The sequence below is a fragment of the Triticum urartu genome, chromosome 3A, assembly GCF_056163025.1.
Source record: "Triticum urartu cultivar PI428250 chromosome 3A, HENAU_Tu73, whole genome shotgun sequence".
NCBI classification, from domain to species: Eukaryota; Viridiplantae; Streptophyta; class Magnoliopsida; order Poales; family Poaceae; genus Triticum; species Triticum urartu.
Window position 1 is genome coordinate 688097770 of NC_141875.1, and position 6000 is coordinate 688103769.

A 6000-nucleotide genomic window follows, 5' to 3' on the forward strand; every position below is an offset into this window, starting at 1 on the left:
AGCTCCATCACCACCACGCCGTCGTGCTGCTACTGGAGCCATCTTCCTCAACCTCTCCTCTCCCCTTGCTGGATCAAGAAGGAGGAGACGTCATCCGCTCCGTACGTGTGTTGAACGCGGAGGTGCCGTCCGTTCGGCGCTTGGTCATCGGTGATTTGGATCACGTCGTGTACGACTACCTCATCCCCGTTCTTTGAACGCTTCCGCTCGCGATTTACAAAGGTATGTAGATGCATCTGATCACTCGTTGCTAGATGAACTCATAGATGGATCTTGGTGAAACCGTAGGAAATTTTTTGTTTTCTGCTACGTTCCCCAACAGTGGCATCATGAGCTAGGTCTATGCGTAGTTCTTCTTGCGCGAGTAAAACACAATTTGTTGTGGGCGTAGATGTTGTCAACTTTCTTGCCGCTACTAGTCTTATCTTGCTTCAACGGTATTGTGGGATGAAGCGGCCCGGACCAACCTTACACGTACGTTTACGTGAGACCGGTTCCACCGACGAACATGCACTAGTTGCATAAGGTGGCTGGCGGGTGTCTGTCTCTCCTACTTTAGTTGGAGCGGATTCGATGAAAAGGGTCCTTATGAAGGGTAAATAGAAGTTGACAAATCACGTTGTGGCTTTCACGTAGGTAAGAAAATGTTCTTGCTAGAACCCTAATTCAGCCACGTAAAACTTGCAACAACAATTAGAGGACGTCTAACTTGTTTTTGCAGCAAGTGCTTTGTGATATGATATGGCCAAAGTTGTGATGAATGATGAATGATATGTATGAGACATGCTATTGTAATAGGAATCACGACTTGCATGTCGATGAGTATGACAACCGGCAGGAGCCATAGGAGTTGTCTTTATTTTTTGTATGACCCGCGTGTCATTAAGAAACGCCATGTAAATTACTTTACTTTATTGCTAAATGCGTTAGCCATAGTAGTAGAAGTAATAGTTGGCGAGCAACTTCATGGAGACATGATGATGGAGATCATGATGATAGAGATCATGGTGTCAAGCCGGTGACAAGATGATCATGGAGCCCCAAGATAGAGATCAAAGGAGCTATGTGATATTGGCCATATCATGTCACTATTATTATTTGATTGCATGTGATGTTTATCATGTTTAGCATCTTGTTTACTTAGAACGACGGTAGTAAATAAGATGATCCCTCATAATAATTTCAAGAAAGTGTTCCCCCTAACTGTGCACCGTTGCGACAGTTCGTTGTTTCGAAGCACCACGTGATGATCGGGTGTGATAGATTCTAACGTTCACATACAACGGGTGTAAGACAGATTTACACATGCAAACACTTAGGTTGACTTGACGAGCCTAGCACGTGTATAGACATGGCCTCGGAACACAGAAGACCGAAAGGTCGAGCATGAGTCGTATAGAAGATACGATCAACATGAAGATGTTCACCGACGTTGACTATTCCGTCTCACGTGATGATCGGACACTGCCTAGTTGACTCGGATCATGTTATACTTAGATGACTAGAAGAGGGATGTCTATCTAAGTGGGAGTTCATTGAATAATTTGATTAGATGAACTTAATTATCATGAACTTAGTCTAAAATCTTTACAATATGTCTTGTAGATCAAATGGCCAACGTTGTCCTCAACTTCAACGCGTTCCTAGAGAAAACCAAGCTGAAAGATCATGGCAGCAACTATACGGACTGGGTCCGAAACCTGAGGATCATCCTCATAGCTGCCAAGAAAGATTATGTCCTACAAGCACCGCTAGGTGATCCACCCGTCCCATAGAACCAAGACGTTATGAACGCTTGGCAGACACGTGCTGATGACTACTCCCTCGTTCAGTGCGGCATGCTTTATAGCTTAGAGCCGGGGCTCCAAAAGCGTTTTGAGAGACATGGAGCATATGAGATGTTCGAAGAGCTGAAAATGGTTTTTCAAGCTCATGCCCGGGTCGAGAGATATGAAGTCTCTGACAAATTCTTCAGCTGTAAGATGGAGGAAAATAGTTCTATCAGTGAGCACATACTCACTATGTCTGGGTTACATAACCGCTTGACTCAGCTGGGAGTTAATCTCCCGGATGACGCGGTCATTGACAGAATCCTTCAGTCACTTCCACCAAGCTACAAGAGCTTTGTGATGAACTTCAATATGCAGGGGATGGAAAAGACCATTCCTGAGGTATTTGCAATGCTGAAATCAACAGAGGTAGAAGTCAAGAAGGAACATCAAGTGTTGATGGTCAATAAAACCACTAAGTTCAAGAAGGGCAAGGGTAAAAAGAACTTCAAGAAGGACGGCAAGGGAGTTGCCGCGCCCGGCAAGCAAGCTGCCGGGAAGAAGCCAAAGAATGGACCCAAGCCCGAGACTGAGTGCTTTTATTGCAAGGGAAGTGGTCACTGGAAGCGGAACTGCCCCAAATACTTAGCGGACAAGAAGGCCGGCAAAACGAAAGGTATATGTGATATACATGTAATTGATGTGTACCTTACCAGTACTCGTAGTAGCTCTTGGGTATTTGATACCGGTGCAGTTGCTCACATTTGTAACTCAAAGCAGGAGCTGCGGAATAAGCGGAGACTGGCAAAGGACGAGGTGACGATGCGCGTCGGGAATGGTTCCAAGGTCAATGTGATCGCCGTCGGCACGCTACCTCTACATTTACCTTCGGGATTAGTTTTAAACCTCAATAATTGTTATTTAGTGCCAGCTTTGAGCATGAACATTGTATCGGGATCTCGTTTAATTCGAGATGGCTACTCATTTAAATCCGAGAATAATGGTTGTTCTATTTATATGAGAGATATGTTTTATGGTCATGCTCCCATGGTGAATGGTTTATTCTTAATGAATCTCGAGCGTAATGCTACACATGTTCATAGTGTGAATACCAAAAGATGTAAGGTTGATAATGATAGTCCCACATATTTGTGGCACTGCCGCCTTGGTCACATAGGTGTCAAACGCATGAAGAAGCTCCATGCAGATGGACTTTTAGAGTCTCTTGATTATGAATCATTTGACACGTGCGAACCATGCCTCATGGGTAAAATGACCAAGACTCCGTTCTCAGGAACAATGGAGCGAGCAACCAACTTGTTGGAAATCATACATACTGATGTGTGCGGTCCAATGAGCGTTGAGGCTCGCGGTGGCTATCGTTATGTTCTCACCCTCACTGATGACTTGAGTAGATATGGGTATGTCTACTTAATGAAACACAAGTCTGAAACCTTTGAAAAGTTCAAGGAATTTCAGAGTGAGGTTGAGAATCAACATGACAGAAAAATCAAGTTTTTGCGATCAGATCGTGGAGGAGAATACTTGAGTCATGAATTTGGCACACACTTAAGAAAATGTGGAATAGTTTCACAACTCACGCCGCCTGGAACACCTCAGCGTAATGGTGTGTCCGAACGTCGTAATCGCACTCTATTAGATATGGTGCGATCTATGATGTCTCTTACCGATTTACCGCTATCTTTTTGGGGCTATGCTTTAGAGACAGCCGCATTCACTTTAAATAGGGCTCCGTCGAAATCCGTTGAGACGACACCGTTTGAATTATGGTTTGGGAAGAAACCTAAGTTGTCGTTTCTAAAAGTTTGGGGATGCGATGCTTATGTCAAGAAACTTCAACCTGAAAAGCTCGAACCCAAGTCGGAAAAATGCGTCTTCATAGGATACCCTAAAGAAACTATTGGGTATACCTTCTATGTCAGATCCGAAGGCAAGGTTTTTGTTGCCAAGAATGGATCCTTTCTAGAGAAGGAGTTTCTCTTGAAAGAAGTAAGTGGGAGGAAAGTAGAACTTGATGAAGTATTACCTCTTGAACCGGGAAATGGCGCAACTCAAGAAAATGTTCCTGAGGTGCCTGCACCGACTAGAGAGGAAGTTATTGATGATGATCAAGATACTTCTGATCAAGCTCCTACTGAAATTCGAAGGTCCACAAGGACACGTTCCGCACCAGAGTGGTACGGCAACCCTGTCTTGGAAATCATGTTATTAGACAACGGTGAACCTTCGAACTATGAAGAAGCGATGGCGGGCCCGGATTTCGACAAATGGCTAGAAGCCATGGAATCCGAGATAGGATCCATGTATGAAAACGAAGTATGGACTTTGACTGACTTGCCCGTTGAACGGCGAGCCATAGAAAATAAATGGATCTTTAAGTAGAAGACAGACGCGGATGGTAATGTGGCCATCTATAAAGCTTGGCTTGTCGCTAAGGGTTATCGACAAGTTCAAGGGGTTGACTACGATGAGACTTTCTCACCGGTAGCGAAGCTAAAGTCCGTCCGAATCATGTTAGCAATTGCCGCATTCTACGATTATGAGATATGGCAAATGGACGTCAAAACGGCATTCCTTAATGGATTCCTTAAAGAAGAATTGTATATGATGCAGCCGGAAGGTTTTGTCGATCCTAAGAATGCTGACAAGGTGTGCAAGCTCCAACGCTCGATTTATGGGCTGGTGCAAGCATCTCGGAGTTGGAACATTCGCTTTGATGAGATGATCAAAGCGTTTGGGTTTACGCAGACTTATGGAGAAGCCTGCGTTTACAAGAAAGTGAGTGGGAGCTCTGTAGCATTTCTCATATTATATGTAGATGACATACTTTTGATGGGAAATGATATAGAACTCTTGGACAGCATTAAGGCCTACTTGAATAAGAGTTTTTCAATGAAGGACCTTGGAGAAGCTGCTTATATATTAGGCATCAAGATCCATAGAGATAGATCAAGACGCCTCATAGGTCTTTCACAAAGCACATACCTTGATAAGATATTGAAGAAGTTCAATATTGATCAATCTAAGAAGGGGTTCTTGCCTGTGTTACAAGGTATGGAATTGAGCTCAGCTCAATGTCCGACCACGGCAGAAGATATAGAAGAGATGAGTGTCATCCCCTATGCCTCAGCCATAGGTTCTATTATGTATGCCATGCTGTGTACCAGACCTGATGTAAACCTTGCCGTAAGTTTGGTAGGAAGGTACCAAAGTAATCCCGGCAAGGAACACTGGACATCGGTCAAGAATATCCTGAAGTACCTGAAAAGGACTAAGGAAATGTTTCTCGTTTATGGAGGTGACGAAGAGCTCGTCGTAAAGGGTTACGTCGACGCTAGCTTCGACACAGATCTGGATGACTCTAAGTCACAGACCGGATACGTGTATATTTTGAATGGTGGGGCAGTAAGCTGGTGCAGTTGCAAGCATAGCGTCGTGGCGGGATCTACATGTGAAGCGGAGTACATGGCAGCCTCAGAGGCAGCACATGAAGAAATCTGGGTAAAGGAGTTCATCACCAACCTAGGAGTCATACCCAATGCGTCGGGGCCGATCAAGCTCTTCTGTGACAACACTGGAGCTATTGCACTTGCAAAGGAACCCAGGTTTCACAAGAAGACAAGGCACATCAAGCGTCGCTTCAACTCCATTCATGAAAATGTTCAAGATGGAGACATAGATATTTGTAAAGTACATATGGACCTGAATGTAGCAGATCCGTTGACTAAACCTCTCCCTAGGGCAAAACATGATCAACACCAGAATTCCATGGGTGTTCGATTCATCACAATGTAACTAGATTATTGACTCTAGTGCAAGTGGGAGACTGTTGGAAATATGCCCTAGAGGCAATAATAAAAGCATTATTATTATATTTCCTTGTTCATGATAATTGTCTTTATTCATGCTATAATTGTGTTATCCGGAAATCGTAATACATGTGTGAATAACAGACAGCAACATGTCCCTAGTAAGCCTCTAGTTGACTAGCTCGTTGATCGACAGATAGTCATGGTTTCCTGACTATGGACATTGGATGTCATTGATAACGAGATCACATCATTAGGAGAATGATGTGATGGACAAGACCCAATCCTAAACATAGCATAAAGATCGTATAGTTCGTTTGCTAGAGTTTTTCCAATGTCAAGTATCTTTTCCTTAGACCATGAGATCGTGTAACTCCCGGATACCGTAGGAGTTCTTTGGG